This window comes from Anser brachyrhynchus (assembly GCF_964034855.1).
Source record: "Anser brachyrhynchus genome assembly, chromosome: 5".
Classification (NCBI taxonomy): Eukaryota; Metazoa; Chordata; class Aves; order Anseriformes; family Anatidae; genus Anser; species Anser brachyrhynchus.
The window spans coordinates 8734029-8755961 of record NC_137699.1 but is presented as its reverse complement, the minus strand read 5'-3'; the positions used below and the strand labels follow the sequence as shown (position 1 = coordinate 8755961).

The 21933-nt window shown below is 36.4% G+C and overlaps 1 protein-coding gene across 1 annotated transcript in view; it reads right to left on the bottom strand.

The window, feature by feature from the left end:
• Positions 1–7848: 7848 nt before the first annotated feature.
• MPPED2 (metallophosphoesterase domain containing 2) overlaps positions 7849–21933 on the bottom strand; it is a 603962-nt gene continuing 589877 nt past the window's right edge. The window contains exons 20-23 of the mRNA XM_080595267.1: positions 16761–16865; positions 13191–13252; positions 11127–11303; positions 7849–9567 (exon numbers count right to left, since the gene is read on the bottom strand). The gene's annotated coding sequence lies outside the window, so the exon portion shown is untranslated. The remainder of the gene's footprint in view (positions 9568–11126; positions 11304–13190; positions 13253–16760; positions 16866–21933) is intronic.

The window sequence follows — 21933 nt, the reverse complement described above, 5'->3', positions numbered from 1 at the left end:
TAATGCAATTACAGGAATTTCCTGAGTGGAGCCTGTTTGGTTACCTCTGGGAAAAAGCTGCCAGTCAGGGTTGTGACAGGAGTCAGCAGAGTTCTCCACGAGCAACAAGGGAGCAGAAAGTTCAGATCTTTGGGAAGACGGTTTCCTGCAGCATCACTTCACCATCCACCTTCTTTTAATTTCCTTTAATGAATGCAGCCGTGATGGAAATGTACAGAGAGAGATGGCCCTGCAGTGATGCAGACAGAACGTGGTAAGGGCAAATAGCTCTAAGGCAGCAAGAGAGAAAGTCTATAGGGCAAAGTTGCTGTGTTAATTCACCATGGAGCCTAAGATAAAGGGGAAAAAAAAAGAAGGGTAAAACTGGAAAATTCAAAAGAGTTTATAAATTTTGCGGAATGCCCAACTTACAAGGTCAAAACACACAAGGAATAAAAGCTACAAGACAGTGAATTTTAAAGCTTAATTTTTAGTTTATTATGTGGGTTTGGGATTCATTTGGACAAGCCTTTTTTGCTAGATTTACTGCATTGAACATATGACTGAAATACATACGTACTATCTAATATGCTGCTTCTCTCAAAACAGTAATTTAAGATGAATCTCATTAAAAACCCTCTTTCTGAACAGATAAACAAAGTAGTAATGTATTTTTAATGAGGTGAGGTGATTTCTTGCTGTGCGAATGTGCAGAGACCTGTAAAACTGCAGGTTTTTTTCCACCATGTGAGGATAATCATGAGTGTTTATCAATGCATCATTGTCCTATTTACTGGTGAGACTGACCTAGTGAGCTACATATAAGAACTAGGGACTCCTCTGCCAATAAAAAAGGTCAGTATAGCCATTTTGAAAAATTGCATTATTTCATTGTTTGAATTCTTATAATGTCATTGTCATAAACTTCCATGATCTTGTTTGAATTACACTTTTTGGTTGAATTTGCCATGACTTTTTTTTTCTTTCTTCTTCCTTTTTATTTTTTTATTTTTAACTCTGGCTATCCTGATAATGCTGATAATCACATTGAAGATGGCAGCCATCAGACCTGGGGAGGATTTCCTGAGGTTTCACCATGCTCTGAATAGTTTTTCATGGTAGGAAAGAAATCCACAAAACCTTTCCTCTTATGTTGGAGAAGCTTAGAAAATACAGAATTGTTTGCCTAGCAGTTTTTATTTTGTTGTATTTTTTACCTTTGTTTTGGAGGGAGGTACAGAAAGGATTAAAAAGGAGCAAGAAAGGTGTTCTCACAGCACAACACGACTGTTTTTAGAAAAACAAACCCAGAAAAAAGCTGAAAATGTAATATCTGAAATGCAGCTTCTGACATACAGTAATATCCCCCACCGATTGACAAAAAAAAAAAAGAAAAAAAAAAGACAGGAAACAAACTCCCCCAAATCAAAGAATAAAAGTAAATTATGATCTTTATCCAAACCCATCTGAACCTTTTTGGTTCCATTTAAAAAAGCACTGTGGATACCCTGGGAAATTTCAGTTCTTGACAATGTCATTCAGGCTAAATATATATTAGACAATTCAGATCATACTAGAGTAAGATGATGCCCAAAAATACATGATTCTGTGTATTTGTACATCTTGCTAAGGTATATGATTTTTTTCCTTACTATTACCTAAATTGATTTCTGACTTTTACGTATTATTACTGTGATTATTACTGTTTGGGGTTTGGCATTTGTTTTCCTTTTAATCTGGATCACAGACCTATTGCAAATTTATTTTGTAATGGAGGGGCTGCATCGTATTTTACACTAAATAAATTATTTCTTATTGTTCTCAATTTTTAATTTACGCTATTCATGGGATTATTACTCATTATCTAATTTTAGCAAAGCCCTAAAGTACAAAGCTAACTAATTTTGTTACAAGGCAATAGAAAAAGTTCAGATTTATGTAAAATCTCTGCTTCTGGGTACAGCTATATTATAGGTAGAAAATTTCAAGGAAAAGGCATAGTTTGATCAACAGGCATTTGAATTAATATTGAAATGGCTAATATATGTTGCATACAAAAAGACTGGTCTGAGAGAATCTTGGAAACTCTTTTCCTTTCATTTCCCATTTGTTGCAAAACTGCTTCCATAAAATAATGATTAAGTCTAAATTGGACTCCAAGAGGTTGTTAATACCATTTATATTGCAAGAGTATTTTGTGAATTATTGGCACTTAGTTCTTTCCAGTTGGGACTTGTGGAAACATATTTTTAAAGATCTAAGGCCAACTTGTTAGCTAATCAGTAATAATAAATACTGATCTCAATGTGCAGATTCTTGACAAAGACAAGAGAACTGTTTTAAAAGTACTTAATTTCAATGAATGGACATTACAGTTTTGAAGAAAACCGAGCAGTGCCATCTTTTGTTGGCAGAGACTAACTGCAACTTTCAAATGTCAATATTTAGATCGGTTCTGATTTGTACATAACTACTTTATATCAGAAGGTCATTTACTGCTAATAAGATGTTTTTCTTATTAAACACAAGAAAGAATATTCACTGTACCTGCTGAATATTTGCTGAAGAAGAAAAGACTTCAGGCATGAAGAGTTACCAACAAGAGTCAGGACTAGCACTTACATGCTATTTGACTGCTATACTTTTATAAATGAAAACACCTCAGGCAAAATCCGTAACAATAGATACCTTCTTTTGTTATAATAAAGACAATTCATTCAAATTTGATTTCATAACTGTAGCTGATGTTTTTATTATTATTATTTATTTCATTTTATTTTTTAAAAAGTGCCTAGCTGTAACTTAGACTGCTGCTGAATCACAGTTTATTTTCCAAGAAGAGATATCAAATCTAGGTTGGTCAGAAGGTCTTCATGTTCATTCTGTTCTGTAGCTCAGGAAGGAAAAGAGAAAATGAAAATTGGCAGGGAACGTACATGAAAATGCAGAAACTTAGTCTCAAATCTTACTCACTGTGTATTATGGCAGCTTAACAAGGAATGGTGCTTCATGATCAAAGCAGTTTGTAAGAAGTAGTGAGCTTTCATGGTGCCTTTCAAAACCAGGTGTATTGTAATTTTAAAATTGTTATCAATCCTTCATTTTCCCAAATAGAGAGACATGTCAGATCCATATCTATGTTTTTTGTATGTATAATTTGCTGACTTATTACTTCATATTTTAGTTGTTTCTGTCTTTTTTTATAACTGGGCAAATTAGAACTTTTAAACCTGCATATGTCTCAGTCTCTTGCTGAAGATGTACAATAGACCACCTATGGGCAACTGTGGTTTGATGACAGTACCTCAATGGGAGTTAAAAAAATATATATATTTACAGCATGTAATAAACAGGCTTATAATATTCACTGCATTACTTCTCCTGTTCTTCCTTCTCACTATACAGTAGATTCCCACCTGAAAATTCAAGATGGTGGAAGATGCTTATGGCACAGGGAAGAAAGTAAAGATGCCAGATGATATGAACCCTCAGCAATGTGAGTACTGTTCTTGAGTCATCCTTTCACCTGACTATCCCTCCTTACATAAAAAAGGGTGATTTGAAGGATAACACAGGCATGTAGAACTGTCACCAGCCATCTAAAACTACAGCAGGGAGCGTGAAACCTGAATTTTCCTCTACAATTGTAGCAGTAAAGGCTTCTTTATATTCCCCATGCAAATGGACCTCACTTTGAACACTGGGTGTATCTGGAAGAGCAACCACTATAATCTTGCTCTATCCAACCCCCAAGACGATATAAGCTCAAGAGACAGTAACACCCCCCCACACACCCCACACACACCCTGGGAATATACAAACCTGTACTATAAATATGTCACTTTGCTTTATAACCAAAATTGTTTTCTAAATCACTCTCAATACTACAAGATGTCTTTTCCTTTGGCTTCTCTAAATTTAGTTTTCAGCTTACAGTACTTGACCAGACCTTGAGGAATCTGATTTGTTTAGTTCTTAAGTTTTCAAATAGTCCATTTCCTTTAAAAAAGGATTGAGATAAAACATTATTTTGCTTTACTTACATTTTTCATGTACAGGAAATAAACTGGTTTGTATAAGACGAATAACAAACATTGTCAGATCTTAGTCTTTCTATCTGTCAAGATCCCAAATTTAGTAATATTCCAGTAGCTGGTATGAAGAGGCTTTGGAAGGTGCGTTGAAAGTGCCAAACAGCTCATCCTGTAAAAAAACAAATAGGGAAAGAATTCAGGATTAAGAAAGGACGCAACCCTCTCCTTCCAGTTACAGGGAATTGTGTTTTTCAGTGGCATCTCTGGTAGTCATGCCTTCCACAAGTCTGAAACTAAGCAGACCAGTTTAGAGATTTGTGTATAGTCTAGCTGTGCTAACCCCTGCTTACTCTACCATATTATCAGTAGCACTGATGGCTTTGGCAAGTCTCTGAATAAGAAGTAGACTTATTATATTAGACTTATGTATATATTCAGTGTGGAATGACTCATGTGGTCCTGAACTTAGAAAAGAAGAGAGCATGGCTGGAGACACACAAACTTCTGTTATTCATCTATGGAATAGCTTACAACCTTGACCCAAAGACTATTGCAAAGTCTGAGATATAAAATAAGGATTCTTATAACCCTTAGGTATGTCATTTTTTTTCAAAATCCAAAATCTAACTTGTGCAATAAAAAGCTCTCTCTATATGTTTTGATAAAAATAATTAGAATCTAAATATAATATATATATATTTAATGCATTAATATCTACAGTCAATGGGCTTATCATGCAATTTCTTCTCTCAGTTTTACCAACAGGCATGACAATGGCTGTATCACAGTTCCAAAAAAAAAACAACTTCAAAAATCTCATTTGGTTCTACAAATAAATCTATTTGCTCAAAGAGCAAACTCTTAATGAGCACATCCCTTTTAATCTCTGTGTATTTTGTTGACGCAAATCGTTAACAAAGTTTCACATGAAAATTATTGAGCAATTATTTCATTCTATTTCCTTAGCTTTCTTAGATATGTAAGCCCTCAATTTTAAAAGACATATTTTGAAATTCTTCTTTGTTATTTTCATTTTGAAAGTCTTCTTTATGTAACCTCTCTTAGAGACTTGTCAACAATGCTTTTACGCATATCAGCACACCATTACACATTAACAGCACATACAAATACCCTCATTATTTGTCTACTCCAGGTATAATAGTATCACTTATCACAAAAGCATTTATCTAAGCAATTTTTGCATGACATTTTGGAGGCGGTATTGTTTTTTGACCTAATAATACAATGACATTTGAGCAATTGGTATAGGAAGGGCAAAGTGGTTCTGCCCGTTAAGGGTACAATCAGTTGTCAACTGATACAAAAAAGGTAAGTTCACACACTGAATTCACTCTCAGCTGCCTTCATAGATCAGGAAGAGTTACTTTTCCCTTCTATAAAAGAATGAAAGTTCTAGAAAAATTGTACATGGTAAGTGGTGAGGAGGAAAGTAGCTGGGTGGCTTCTCAAAAGTAATGCTCAAATTTAGGGTGAGAACAGTGATGCTCTTCCTGGGTAAGAAGGGCTCTCTGACTTCTCTACTCAGTTCAGTTTTTCATGCAACAAAGTTTAAATTACAATGTCCAGCTCTTCAGTATTAAAAGTTAATTTAATTAAGGTGTGTTTTTTATTTAAAAAGCATGATTTTGGAAATTTGAATGTGATTATCCACTTATGGGCAATGCAAAAAGTCCATTATAATATCAAGTAAATAAGCAACACAAATCACTGGATCAACAATCAGTATATTTCCTTTGATGACTGGGATTTTCAAACTATTCCCCTATATACTGCAGAATGGCAGACAGCTATCTGCTGCTGGGAGTGAAATTGCTAGATTTGAGAAGCCTGGCATATCCTAGAGTGCTATAGTTAACTCATGATCTTGCACTTCCCTTACTAAGTTCTGCTTCCCAAGTAATTAGGTGGTATCTACTTACATGCAGTAGACTAACCTCTGTTTCACGCATTCGTGCCTCATTTCCTCATTTAATGCTCTTTTCAGTTTTGTTATTTATTTTCTTTAATATTACATTTCCAGTTCTACAGCCAGATGAGTCACACTCATTGCCATCCACAACAGCACTCTCCAAGGCCTGTGAAACAATAAGGTAATTTATAAAAGCTTTTCCACTGAAGAATACAGTCGGAGAAGCTAACCTTTATTTTAGTGGCACTTGAATTAGGACAAAGTTCCATTCAGAAAAGATTGTTCATAATAAAATATAGAGGAACACAACGTATTTTATATTATTTTCAGAAAAAAAAAGAAAAGAGCCCTAATACCACAACCACAATGTACCAGGACAGTGGTGTGAGAGACAGTAGTTTATGTTCACATTTTTCTCATTCAGAAACATTAAAAAATAAAAATAGACTGAAATTTCAGAGTACTTTTCTTCTTTGCCATAGAAAAACAAAGATCAAGTTCTCAGAAATTCCTATATTAAATATAGAATAACTGATTTATTTCCTCACAGCAGGAGAGTAATTTCTCATTTCAAAATACTGTTTCCTCTAAATTGTATATTGTTCCCTGTTCAGTCATCGTTATCTGCCTACAATCATTACATTTTACAATTAGAATTTGGGATAAGAAAGTAATTGTTACTTTTCTGAAGGTGACATTATAATACCTATGGGGTAAAAAGAGGTAATCGCTGCTAACATAGCAGAAATCATGCTAGGCATGAATAAAGATATCCAGAACCAAAACAAAGAAGAATCTATTTACTGACAAAATATGGGAGAAATCCCATAGTCTTCCAATGAATGAAACTCTAATTGTTTCAGTTACATCAACAGATACTTGACCCTTGAAAGTACAGTACATATTTTTTTCTGTCATTTTAACCACAAGTCTCTGTTTAGTGATGATGATAGAAATATACACAATAAGAAGATGGAAAAACAGTTATTATTACTTACTTGCTTTTCTAAGGTAGGTAACTCCATTGACTCCAGTGGAATTACATCAGTACATGATACGGTTTAGTGCAGGACTTGTTAGTGTTAGGTCAGAGGTTGGACTAGGTGATCTTGGAGGTCTCTTCCAACCTAGATGATTCTGTGATACAATAGTTGATAATGTGTATCTGTACTTACATTACCGAAGCTGTTCCATAAGACTTAACTTAACTTCATAACGCTGACCTCCTTTAATAGTTCATAAAAATCACCTGCTGAGGACATTCAGTCAAATATTAACTGAAGCACAAGTCAGAATACAGCACTGCCAACTTCAATGGGACAGTGCCATTTCTACAGGCAGAGCATTATGGTCTGTCATATTTATTTCTCCAGGTCTCTAAAGCATGAGTAGTCCTATCTACAGTTGTTGATACAAATACTTAAGTATTAAGGTAAGTTAAGTATTTTCACCCTAAGATATCTCTTAGTTTGCCAGGAAGAGAGAAAATATTTAATAACATATGCATACAAAATACAAAATCTAATTTTCTGTACCTCATGAATACACTTACTTGACTTGGGTTCAGGATGAAAAATGCAACCTTGAACAGATAAATTTTGCTGAAATGAAGAAAACATTAGTTATGTTTTGTTTTGTTTCTTTTTTCTTTTTTTTTAAAAAAAAAATATTTTGGTTAAAAAAAAAAAAAGACACCCTTATATGATAGGGGAGCTGGAAATGCTATTAAGGAACCAGACTCCCACACCTCATCTGAAGCTCACAACATACATAAAATGAGAGTACTCAGACAGAACAAAAAGTCAACTTACACAAAATAACCAACAGAATTACATTCTGGAGTTTATGTCACTGTAAAGAATATGGCATTCCCACTTTAAGAATATTTACTTCAAAATTAAACAAGTGTTATTTTGGTATGTTCAATTATTCTATTTGAATTTTTGCTAGTTAAAAAAAAATAATCACAAGTATAATTTCAATATCAATTAAATACATTAAAAAAATCATAGCACAAAATTTCATGCTTGCAGAAGATGATGGAACATGCATTTTAGACCACCTTAATAATCTGCTATTCTTTTCTCTTCTTATAAAATGTACCATGTGGTTTATATAAAGAAGTTTAATTAAAATAGTTTATCATAACTGAATATTTCTGAAGACTTCATGGCATGTTGCAGGTCTCCATAAAAGTCTCACATATAATTTTTAATGTTCCTGTATAGAAAACGTGATATTTCTGTAATCTTCTATAAAAAACGCAAATGTCTTTGTATATTGGCATTGTTAGTAGAGTCCTATACAGCAATACATTCTGTAATTTTCCCTAGAGCTGAAACCTCTTTCAAGTGAACATGAGTCAGGCATACTTTTGAGACTAATGTTACAAAGTTGTAAATGCTGCTTACCATTCCCATGAATATTGCCTTTTGGAGTCAGTACATCAAGCATCAGAAATGATGTGAAATCTAGTTTGTAAGCACAGTGATATTTTCAAAGACATTGCTATATGTTGTCTTGCTAACTTTGAAAAGAAACGAATACTTAGGCTGACAAGTGAAACAAAGGTTGCACAAAACAAATACATGAAATTGATTATGTCTTTCAGAAAGATTTAACTATGAGCCCAGAGTCAAAGCTCATTGGCACATTTTGACCTAGAATAATTTTATATTAAATATTAAGTACTTAAATTCAATCACAAGACTGTTTATTGAAGTGCTAACACTAGAGGGTTTGATTTTGAGCAGCTCTGATGATAGTTGAGACCTCTTTTCAACTTGAAGAGCCTGTCCTACTATAACGGAGTCTATTAAAAAAAATAATTGTGTGCTTAGAAATTAAGATTTATTTATGTTTTATATGACTTGGATTAGCAACTACTGGACTGTTTTGTAGGGGAAAATAATATTTGATAAAACAACAAATCAAAAATTCAGCTCTTCTGGAGTTATTAAAAATATCAGTAGGTTGGGATATTTATTCTTCTTCCTCTTTTTTTAAGTTATTACATGATTAAAACTGACAATTATCTGAAATAAAGGGGAATACATCTGAAATTAAAAGATTATTTCACAGTAGTTTATTAATTAGAATTGGGAAATTTTGAAGCACTGAAAAATGGAAGGCCATTCTATTTCATTCACTGATAATAATGTTAACTTATTATTGCTGATGGGGTGGAGTAACTCATCAGTTACTAAATAAACTCTGTTTGTTTCTGTTCTGAACACCATGCTTGAGTGGCATTGTGAAAAGAAAGGTCGTACCTGACATTTGGAATAAATACTTACCACATGTTGCTCTCAATAGAGAAGTAAACCCTCTGTGTAAAACTGTATCCATATGCTAGGAGTCAATATGATTGTTTTAGTAATTAAACACTTAATCAGAAGCAGGAGAGAGCATAAGGTGGCATGAAAAGAATAAATCTGAATTCAACACAAATCCTTTACCTCTTTCTGCAAATACAATTACCCTTCCTGGAGAAGCTTTCTTCTTATTGATGATATCATTATTAACATTCATTTAAGTTCAGGATTCATAAATGTGTGTCTTCTTGGGGCAGATGCTGCCTCAGATTTGTGATGATTTTGCTCATTTTGTCAACGCTGAATTTACCTAAAATCACAACAACAAAAAAAGTTGTATGATAATCTTTCCAAAATTTTCATGTTTCAAAACAGTGTGATCTTATGTGACAGGATTACTGTTTCATAGAAATCCCTATAAAATTCTTGAAGATATTAGCAACCTTCATAGAATGGGTGAATATACAGAGCTGATTTATTATGTTCTAAGCAACTTTTTTTTTTTTTTAAAGGTTTTGATATATAAGCCTGGGATTTCCAAAGTTGTCTATGTTTAGAGTTTTTAAAATCACTTGTCCTGTATGCCCTTATGCCTTACATACTATTACTAGTTTGTGCTTAATGAATGATACATGAAGGGCTGTTAGGAAGTTGTGCTGTAGGGAAAGACTATTTTGAGTCATGAACAGTGCTGAACTGTAGACTCATTAATCTCATTAAAAGCACAGCTCGTTATAGCACAGCTGGTTACACAATTTTTAAATAATACAGTTTGTATGAGATCTCATTAATTGTAGCCATTGTGACTTGTATTTATTTTTATGATATTTTTCTCCTAAACTGCTGTTATTCTCATATCATTTCCATCATCAAATTTGCCATTGGCCATGCACGTGCAACACCTGCATGTTTACAAAATTATCCTTCTAATGCACTGTAGGTATTTTATTTGAGTTTTCAGCTTTTCGGAATGGCTTGGAATTGTAAGTCCCTCTAAAGATGAATATATTGCACAGCTTCAGTGCTTGGCCATTCTTTGCATCCATTTTTAAAAATAATTACTCAAAAGTACTGCTAATGTAGAAGCTTATAAGAATTTAAACAATGCTTTGAAAGAAACTTCCTCTTACTGTTAAAGTTCAAACAGTATACAGTTAACAGCAACTATCTACTGAAAAACTGCTTTCATGCAAGTTCTCCTCACCCTAGTGGACAGAACCATTAAGGTCACAGTGACAAGATCATTCTTTCCATGAATTGTTCAGTATTACATACCAAGGGGCAATTAGTAATAAATAAAATATTACTCTGAATCACCTCGATAAATACCAAGTCAGTACATAGCAAATGAACAGTAATAAATAAAATATGACAAAAAACTACAATGTTGATAGAAAAAATGTACAGCAAAATGAAAAACATTAACACAGCAAAGCCAACTCAGTTAAAAGCTTTTGTTCGTATCATCCTTAGATGAACTGTCAAACGCCATTTTTAGTAAGAACATATGATGATTCAAGTCATATCCAATCTACTGTCTCTAGTGAATGCAGAAAGTTGATCTGTGTCATAAAAGATGCAGGAAACATCCTGGAATGTGATTCTATGTGGAGAGAACACTAAAGAATTTTCCTTCAAGACCTAAGATTTCTTATTTGCAGAGCCCTTGCTGACAGGCTATATTTGATGTGACATGTCTAGAAAGCTTGTAATTGTCTGAATCTCACATACTGTACTCTGATTCTGCAAAGAACTGCTTCATAACTCAATTATAGTTCACTGGGAATATAGCATTTACTAATAAGGCACTGTGAATGACAGACAAATTCTTAGAATTCGACTGGACTTCTCTCTCATAGAGAAACATACCTTTTTAGAGAAGACAATCGCTGTTTCAAAGCTTTCTACATTTTCCAGGCACAGCAGTAATGTATCCTGAAGGTCAAATATGAAAGAATTTAGTGAGATTTTCACTGTCTGTGTTTTACTTTCAACCAAATTCTGAAGATTTACACAGACGAACTTCTGCTAGGGTTGAATAAGAACCTATCAAGCAAAAACAAAAACAAACAATAAAACCACAAATCATACCAAGTCTGGAGGAGCTTAAATAGGGAGTAAAAAATCACTGATTAGTTTTTTTTTTTCAAAACATGAAATTTACTTCAATGGATTCATCTCAAACATGCCAGACAGGAATTAGTTAACCAAAGGAAACTTAGTTTTCTGGGAAATGACTATTAGACTATTATGCCAGCTAAGAAGCTATCAGAACTGTTCACCCAGGGCTTTCTTGTGAAACGTGATAAACTCTTTTTTTCAAAAAGCATGGGCCATACTTTCCCTGTCTAGGTACTCAGGTCCCAAGAAAAAACACATGCAAGAGAGAGTTAATGCATCATTCTGGGATTGTTGCATTTCAGGATATCTCAGCAAACACACATGCTTTTACCTGAGCAGTACCCAATTTACACACACACAAAAAAGAGAAAATCTTACCAAATAATGTATGAGAAATGTGTCACACGGCATAGTAAAGCAAAAAAAAAAAAAAAATTTTTACTCAAAAATATCTAAACAAGGAAGTACATTCACATAGGAACAGATCCATCCAAATTATGTGGCTGAAAATCATTTTGAATGTAAGGTGGCACACTAATTAACCATTATAATTCAACACGGGGCTACATATTCCTCTATCCTGTCTCACAACATGCTATTGAACCTTTACCCAAATTAACTTGCACCTTGCTTTGACATTGTCATAGTCCTTTCATCTACAAAGTTTCTCTGTATTTTAAGATGACAAAATTTGGTCTTTAAATGGGAATGAGCTAAACATGCAAGGTTCGATAGATTTGTACTTACATGAATCTTTGAGCTAAGAAGCATTCAGTCATGCACAAGACTGACCAAGTAATTAGTATTTGAAAATGTTTGTTTTTCAGAAGTTTTTTATTAGCTGTTTCAATACACGACTATAAAAAAAACTCCCACAATTTTTCTAAAACAACAAAAACACCAAAAATCTAAAACCCAATCATGAAAGAAAAAAGTTTTTTTTTTTTTTAATCTTATTACACATGGTAATCTCTACTAACATGGTAATCTCTCAATTATTTAGTGCCTTTATTGTAAACAGATCTAGTCTACGAAACAATAAATTACAATTTCATGGGCTGTCGAATGGTTTCAGTAGTAGGCCCTTTAATTGTACCATCCATGAGATTTTAAAATCTGTAAAGCATCATGACCTCTGTAATTACACTTAAAATTAACTGGACAGATTTTACAAGTAGTTTTATATTCGCTCCTGTGTGCTCAGCTGGCAAACATACCAAGCTGCTCAACAGTTGCTTTTCCTTAAGCAGATTTTAATGATTTTTTCCCCGCTTTTAGTATACTCAATAGGAATCACAGTCAACTTCTTCATGTAACTAACATAAGATTTAGCTGTTCACTAGTGCTTATAGATTTGTAAGTAATAACTTATGAACTTGTTTAGCAACATGGCGGGTTTGGCCAATTTCACTGACAAATGTTGAAAAAGAATTTTTCCTTCTTCAATCTTGCCTTGTACTAGTATGATACGGTTCCCAGCTCCAAGAACAACCCTCACCCTCTGAAGAACAAAAGCCAACTAAATGAGGAATGTAGGACTAATTTACAGGACACCTAATAGCATAATACTCCTTTAACATCCCTGACCAGTTAACAAAACAGTGTTTTTCACCCATCACTCAAATAGACACACGATTTACCCCAGGAAAACAAACAAACAAATGTAATTTCACGGTACTGTAGCAAGAAACAGGAAAATAAACACTTTATTGACTGCTAAATAACTTGTAAAAAAGTTCTAGAAGATAGCAATTTTTTAGCTAAAACCTACAAGTTAGTTATTGAACTACAGAAGACCACTTTTAACTGTACCTGTTGTGGTCTTGACCGTTTCTCGATAGAAGCTTGGACTTCTTTTTCATTCTTTTCTTCTCCTGAAAAAATGTAAAGTAGCAATCAGAACATAAAAGATTTTGTTTGTTTAAGTGAAACTTCAAAGTGTCAGTATGGAAAAAAACAAAACAAAACAAAACAATAAAAAACACTTCAATTAAATTATTATTTTTAGCAAAGTTAGCATATCAATAGAAAAAAAAATGGCTGTTGAGAAATGCACCATCGAAGCAAAAACATTCCAAGAGGAAATCTCACAAATGGAAAGAATTTTGAAAGACGATTAACTATTTTTGAGCTAAAATATTTAGTTGAGCTGGAGTTGACTGTGCTTACTTGGGTGGAAAGACTTACAAAGAGAAAACTGTCTGGGATCAAAGAATCTTGGCTCCATATTTTTTATAGACTGAGCTTATTTGGGGTGGGGCGGGGTTGTTTGTGCAGTATAGCTTAGCCCAGCAACTTCCTTCTGACCAAACTACAATACAGAGCACATCTTAGAACAGATGCAGAATTGTTTTGGAAAGCGATAGATGGCATATAGCAGCCACAAGTATCTGCCTTCACTGCAGTTTTACCTTCCCAGGTAATGGCAGAATTTGCTTCATGATCTCTGATTATAATTCTACCAATAATCATGATTTTTTATAGAAAACATTTACACATGAAAATTCAGAACTACAAGAAATACATTTTTTCTTCCTAAGGAAATGACAAAGTAGTTAATGTTCATGTGTTAATAGATGCAGCATACAAACTTTTGGGAGCAGTGTTTGCTTTGGACAGCTTATTTACATAGAGCTTAAGATAAATTGTAAAGTCAAAGAAAGATATAAATAACATATATTTGTTTTCCATATAGCATTTTTCCTTCCAGAGTATCTCTGCCCTTTTCAGTATTATCAGACTTTGCTTTGTGGCAAAAGAAGAACCCTGTAACCAAAGACACCAGAGAATTCTACTTTCTGGGTACATGCAGAGCCTCTATTTAAAGTCTCATACAAAAGGTTTCTATAGAAACATGAAGGGCTTAGCCAACCAATGCTACAAAACTGAACCCTGAGCCCCTGAACCCCCCCCCCCCCCCAAACAAACAAACAAACAAACATTTATCTGTCCTAATGGCTCCCAAAGTCTCTGATGAGGATCTCTGTCATGCTTCAGCATACCATCTTAATATATGATGTTATACCTTACATTAGTGTATTTCGTCTTTGAAAATAAAACATTCTGATAACTATTAAAAACATGGGTTTAAACTCAGGTCCTTAACTGATCCCACAGCTAGTGAATTGAAAATTAACTCTGATATCCTTCTTGGCATATACTATCTCCTAAGGGATGTATATGAGATTTTTTTAAAAGCTGTTTGTCCTATATATAGTTATGTTCCAAATTGTTACTCACTAAAAGAGCAAGTATTTTTGGTTCCTTCTGAAAGTCATATTTCCATAGTGATGCCAAGCTGACAGAAATATGCAATACATCATGATAACTGAAAATTAACTCACTAGCACAGATATTGCTCCCAGATACCATTTAAAACCTGGCCTAGAAAATATTCTATTGCTGCAAAACTCATTTTTTTCTGAACCTTATTAGAATATATATTCTATATAACTTCAGTGTTCAGAATTTTAACTGTGAGACTCTTCAGATAATTTTAGGACAAAAAAAAAAAAAAAGTAGTCTGTCTTGCCAATACCTCACAGTCTCAATAGCTTGTTTCCCAGGGAAGTCAGCTGAAATAAATGTGAATACATATTAGTGGACCGAAAAAAAACAAAACCAACCAACCAAACAAAAGACACTCCCCAAGGTATCTGTTTTTCTGCAGGATGCACTTATTCTGCTATATAAAAGAGGGCCAGGGAGTAAATGCAAGCACTCATTCTTCTTAAGTTTCAGCTTGTTCCCTGATTTTTTTTTGGCTTGTCTGAACTAGTAATCTAAGGCTAAACTAGGCTCATTTCAGGGTCAGCTCCTGAACAGCAGCTTGGATGAGGCTGCGCTAGGTTTGGCTTTCTCTTTGCTTTATAGGGACACGTTTCCTAACACTTTGGCAGCACTGCACAGTCCTCCAGGAGTACTCCCAGAAGCCTCCCATCCCTCATCTCTGCAGCATGTCTCTCCATCACGCTCGTTTTCATGCTACAAACCCCAACAATTTGGTGGACTGCAACACAGCTTTCTTACTGCTTCAGAGGCTTTGAGCTGACAAAATACGCAGAGGCATCACATGGACCAGTCACTAAATAACACGGATATAGCTTGTCAAATTTTGACAGGGATACTCCAAAGCAATGCAGATAACAAGGCAGTCTGCTTGACAGCAATATAGGTGTACTCTTAAATGAGATAATTCTATCCTCATCCAACACCTGGCTAGAAATGCAGTATCAAGTAATCCCTGCATTTTCAAGGCTTTAGAGATATTCTACTATACCCAGAAATTATCAGAGGTGTCTGAATTCACATAATCATAGGGGCTATCCCACTATGAAATTTAAAATCCTCTTGCTTTTTATTCAAATGTAGCTCCTAACAAACCTATGTAGTCTACACAACGGTACTCTAGGGCTTGTTGTTTTGTCAGCCTAGCAGTATCCGAGGAATAGGAGATTGTTGTACTTTTGAAAACAAACAGCTGCCCTATTCTACCCAGTCATAAACAATGAACAGCCACTAAAAGGTCATCATTTCAGAGGCAATATTTCTCTGTATTCGTCTCCCAGAATGTTCACAGATGTTCATACTATGTTTGGTGTTAGGGCTATGCAGAAACTCTCAGAGATGCATACGCTGAGCAGAGGGTGTGTACCACAAGGAAGGTGGAAGGCAACTCACCTCTACCACTTACTCTGGGCAGCACTTTCAATGTGCTAGGAAGGACAGATCACATATTTGTCACACTTATTTAATGTAAAGTTTTTTCCTTGTACAGGATCTTTTGTTTTCTTATATAGTCTTAGAAATACAGATTCCTTCATTTTACTACTTGTGATATTTCATTATGTCTCAATTTATGTTGAAATAACCTTTGAAATGGAATTTCAGTTTGCAATTTCAGTAATATTTCCTTTTTGGTACACCCAGACCCTGACGTAACTCTGAAGCTCAGCAGCACGCCAATACTGAGGAAAGAAAAGGCTTTCAAGGAGAAAAGGAGCACTGATTTCTCTCTGAGTTTGCAGAGCTACAATAATAGGACATATCACAGATACCAATTCCAAAGATAGTTATTCATACCATCTATGAACAACTCTCACAAATGTTACAGAGTTTGGGGCAAGTTTATCTTTATAAAGAATTCATGACATACCTCCTTTCAATCATCTCACATCCACCCACACTGACATTTCACAAACCAAACTTATCCATAATACCTCTCAGCACAAGGCTTTTTCTACACATTTGTTCAGGTCAGCACGCAAATGTTCTCACTTTCCAGTCTTAAAAATAAAACAAAACAAAAACAACAACAAAACCCCACAAACTCCCACATCCTTATACAGAAGACTATTCAAGGTCAAGATCAAGCAAACAGACCTTTGTCCTCTTTTGTCCTCCTCTTAGTTTCTGCGATACCTTCTTTGACATAGTGCGTTTTGTATTTGCCATCAGAATGTTGCAATTCTTGCAGCTTCTTTCTCCCTGGAATAACAAGATCAACAAGAAACAAAATGGCAAATTTTGAATAGTTTTGTCTACTTCCATTGCAAAAATGAGGAGTTATGTCATAAAAATGAAAAAATGAATGTTGAAAAATTAAGTTATAGAAAACCAAATAGAGTCCTCTGTTCTTGAGGAAAAAACTCACTGTACATAATTTATATCAAGAACTATATCATGATTTATTCCTTCATGGTTATTCAAAAAAAAATTTTTTTTTTACAGCCAATTTACTTCCTGTATCTTAATCACCTACTAAGTTGCCTACACCAGCTTGTGTTGTGGTTTTTTTTTTCAAGGTATAAAAACAGCTAAACAGTGCTTCCTGTAATTACGAGGCAACAGTTATATTTTTCTCTTTGGTGGACCTCAATGTTATACTTCACTTACAAGAAAAAAAAAGAATAAAGGAAAAAAAAAAACAGAAAAAAAGAAAAAAAAACAACTAGAACTGTCTTTCTATGTCAAAGGAATATATGTCTCAGCTGAAGACAACTTTTATGTATGATAATTATATTTAATGAATGGCAGAATGGCATTAAAAATATGAAAAGCACTCACAGAAAGTAAGCAGAGAGAAGGAACTTTTATGGAAAAGAATAGTGCTAAATCATTAAGCATACAAAAACACATCTCTCTCTATATAGCTTAACATGACATAAAGGCAGAAAATGCTAATTCATATTTACTGGCTCACCAAGACAATTCTTCTGTGAAATTCCACAAGTAATGCACATTATTATTCTCTGATTTACAGATCTTAGTTGCAGAAGTAAAGTCACTTGCTCATAGCTTGCTAGCATGTCATGGCACCAGCTGTATGACAAAAATGAATTTATTTCTAACCTCAAATAGCATAAATGAACTATTACTAACCACAACAAAGTAAGGATCCGTGGCTGCAGTTGCAGATAAAATTCCCCATCAGCTTCTGAATTTACTCATTTACCACTTTAGTGCAGTGCAGACTCATTCATGAAAACAGTTCTCAAAAAAATGTGTAAGGACACTAAATGGGTTTCAGAGGCTTTTCATTTATTTTTAATCTTTGTTCTGAAGTATGGAGCTGATACCAATAAAACGGCCAGTAGAGCTTTATTTTATTTTAAGAAAAGTTAGTCACTTGTATGCCAGCGTTGCTCTCAGGTATAGCTGAAATGTTTCATCTTAGACTCCCCAAAAATGTCAGCTTCAGGCAATTCATCTCAAGTTAAAAATATCAGCTTTAGGACCGAACTAAAATAAAGCAAATGAAAAGGGCCTGGCAACTGGAAGCGTCAGTAAAACTTAACTACAGATGACATTGTTAGTTCCCCATGCAGTACAGGGTATTAAAATGTATGTATAGTAAATGGAGGGTTTTGTGATCTTGATGTACTTCTTAATGATATCCACCACTTTGCAAATGTCAGACATGATGTGCATGTCTATTCACATTACCGCTTTAGTGTATAATCCTGAATAATCACTATAATCTGGTCTTAGCAACTGTGGTCATGATAAAGGATGTACATCTACTTCCGTAACTTTCTCATCAGAAATTGTTGCCTGATCCCGCATTAACTTAGAAGAGAAGAAAACAAGACTGAAACAAAAGAGAACCAAACAAAAGAGAACCTTCAAAAAGATTCTACGATTCCATTATGATTCATGATCTATTCTACCAAAGTGCTTAAACACATATACATGTGTTTAAAAACTTGAATAATTCCATTAGAAGTAGTAAAGCTGTTTATATGCATAAATTTTTTGAAGGAGTACAGTATTGTTCTCACAGTGTGATTTCATGAAATACAGTTGATAATTATTATAATTTTTGAATTACATAGAATAAGACACCCCCCCCAAAAGATAGCCAGACTTGAATAAAATGTACTATTTTACAACTAAAATTTATTTAAGATGTAAATAGATTGACCCCATTTAGATCTCAGTCAAAGAAACTAGTTAGATTCAGTTAGAGAACCTAGTTAGACTTTTTTTTCAGTATATACTTTGGTGAAAGGTGCTTTGATGCATTCAGGGGAGATATTGCTCACATTTCATTGCTAAATATCAGCACAAGTACTACAGACTGTAGAATGACTGTTGTTGCTGAAAAAAGATCTCAAAAAGGGGTCATACAGGGAACAGGCAGCAGATTTGATTTAAGGACAAAACGTCCCCAAAATAACATGCCTAAATACAATGTATCTGCAACGCAGAAGTAGACTACTATAATGAATGCAAATTGAAGTACCCAAAAATAGGGTACTAGTAAGCTTGAAATTGACATATTAGAAACAAAAGGAAAAAAAAAAATTGAAGTGACACATATCACCAATATTTTATATTTTTCTTTTGAGTATTCTACTAAGGATAGTAGTATTTACTACTTTGCCTTATAAATGAATGAATGAATTAATGGACTAATATATTTTCCTTAATTAATAGAATAAAATGTATTAATTTTAGGATTTAGTTTCTGAGCACAGGTTAAAATGAAGTTAAAATCCTCTTAATTGTTCAGATCAAAATAATTTAATTAAGCTGAAATGGTTTTTATGGAATCAATTTATTTAATACAAATCTTGATTTTCTGGGGACAAAATAGCCTATCATAAATACTCACACATTTAAAGTTCCATAAAATGGCAATATTTTGTTCCTTTTCATACGCAAAAGAAGATTTCTAGAGAAGCCCGAAGTAGACTAGAACCAGTATCTTCCTCTTGACTATCACAGTAAAGGAGCTTAGCTGAACAGGCTGCACAGGAAGAAATAACAAAATCCAGCAAAGTAGGATTTCTATGGATATTTTTTCTGGAATAAAGTTATTCTTCCTGACAGAGACGAGCAAGCAAATAGAAGGCCGTGGCTAAGGCCGAGGCGCTCGGCTCCGGGGCAGACACGCTGCGCAGCAGAGCAGGGGATCGAGGCGGGCAGGGCTTCCGTGCCGGCCCCGAGGCCGCTCAAGGCAGCCGAGGCAGCCACCGGGCGCCGCCAGGGCCCGGCCGCTCTCTCGAGGGACGCTGACGAGCCGCGGGCGGAGCCAGCAGCGGCAGCGGCGGGCCCTTCAAATCGGGCGTCGCCGCCATTTTGTAGCCACTCGCCGAGGCGGTCGGCTCCGGGGCAGGCGTGGTATTCAGCGGAGCAGGTGATCGAGGCGGGCAGAGTTTTTTTTTCCGGCATCGAGGCCGCTCGAGGTAGCTAAAGGAGCCGCCAGGACCCGGCCGCCCTCTCGAGGGAGGCTGGCGAGGCGTAGGCGGTGCCAGCAGCAGCGGCGGGCCGTTCAAATCAGGCATCACTGCCATTTGGCAGCCAGTTCTACAGGCAGCTGGCAGAAGTTGCGTAATCGCCAGCACTTGTTCTCCTGGGGGACTTCGACTTCCCAGACGTATCCTGGACATGCAGTACAGCTCAGAGGAAGCAGGCTAGGAGGTTTCTGGAGAGCGTGGAAGACAGCTTCCTGATGCAGCTGGTTAGTGAGCCTACCGGGGGGGTGCCCCGCTGGACCTGCTGTTCACAAACAGAGAAGGACTGGTGGGAGATGTGGTGGTCGGGAGCTGTCTTGGGCAGAGTGACCACGAAATGGTAGAGTTCTCTGTTCTTGGCAAAGTCAGGAGGGGGATCGGTAAAATTGCTGTCTTGACTTCCAGAGGGCAGACTTTGAGCTGTTCAGGACACTGGTTGGCAGAGTCCCTTGGGAGGTGGTTTTGAAGGGCAGAGAAGTCCAGGAAGGCTGGGCACTCTTCAAGAAGGAAATCTTAATGGCACAGGAGCGGTCTGTCCCCACGTGCCCAAAGACAAGCCGGCACAGAAGAAGACAGGCCTGGCTGAACAGAGAGTTGTGACGAAAGGCTGTGGATGTGGTCCGCCTTGATTTCAGTAAGGCTTTTGACACCGTTTCCCACAGCATGCTCCTCAAGAAACTGGCTGCTCGTGGCTTGGACTGGCATACAGTTCATTGGGTTAAAAACTGGCTGGTTAGCTGGGCCCAAAGAGTCCTGGTGAATGGAGTCAAATCCAGTTGGAGGCCGGTCACTAGTGGAGTCCCCCAGGGCTCAGTACTGAGGCCAGTTCTCTTTAATATCTTTATCGATGATCTGGACGAGGGGATCGAGTGCAGCCTCAGTAAGTTTGCAGACGACACCACGTTAGGTGCGTGTGTCGATCTGCTCGAGGGTAGGAAGGCTCTGCAGGAGGATCTGGATAGGCTGGACCGATGGGCTGAGGCCAACCGTATGAGGTTCAACAAGGCCAAGTGCCGGGTCCTGCACCTGGGGCGCAACAACCCCAAGCAGCGCTACAGGCTGGGAGATGAGCGGTTGGAAAGCTGCCTGGCCGAGAAGGACCTGGGAGTACTGGTTGATAGTCAGCTGAATATGAGCCAGCAGTGTGCCCAGGTGGCCAAGAAGGCCAACAGCATCCTGGCTTGCATAAGAAAGAGTGTGGCCAGCAGGACTAGGGAAGTGATTATCCCCCTGTACTCGGCTCTGATGAGGCCGCACCTCGAGTGCTGTGTTCAGTTTTGGGCCCCTCGCTACAAGAAGGACATCGAGGTGCTCGAGTGTGTCCAGAGAAGGGCAATGAGGCTGGTGAGGGGTCTGGAGAACAAGTCTTACGAGGAGCGGCTGAGGGAGCTGGGGTTGTTCAGCCTGGAGAAGAGGAGGCTCAGGGGCGACCTCATCGCTCTCTATAGGTACCTCAAAGGAGGCTGTAGCGAGGTGGGGGTTGGTCTGTTCTCCCACGTGCCTGGTGACAGGACGAGGGGGAATGGGCTAAAGTTGCACCAGGGGAGGTTTAGGTTGGATGTTAGGAAGAACTTCTTTACTGAAAGGGTTGTTAGGCATTGGAATGGGCTGTCCAGGGAAGTGGTTGAGTCACCACCCCTGGAGGTCTTTAAAAGACGTTTAGATGTAGGGCTTAGTGGTACTGTGAGAAACTAAGTTGTGTTTTTGCAGTAAAACTTGTATTTGAAGTAGAGTATGTTTTTGCAGTAGCAAACTAACCTTCTGTATTCAAAGGTAGTTGTTTAGTCATAACGAAGAGGAATGCTAAGTAGGTGAGT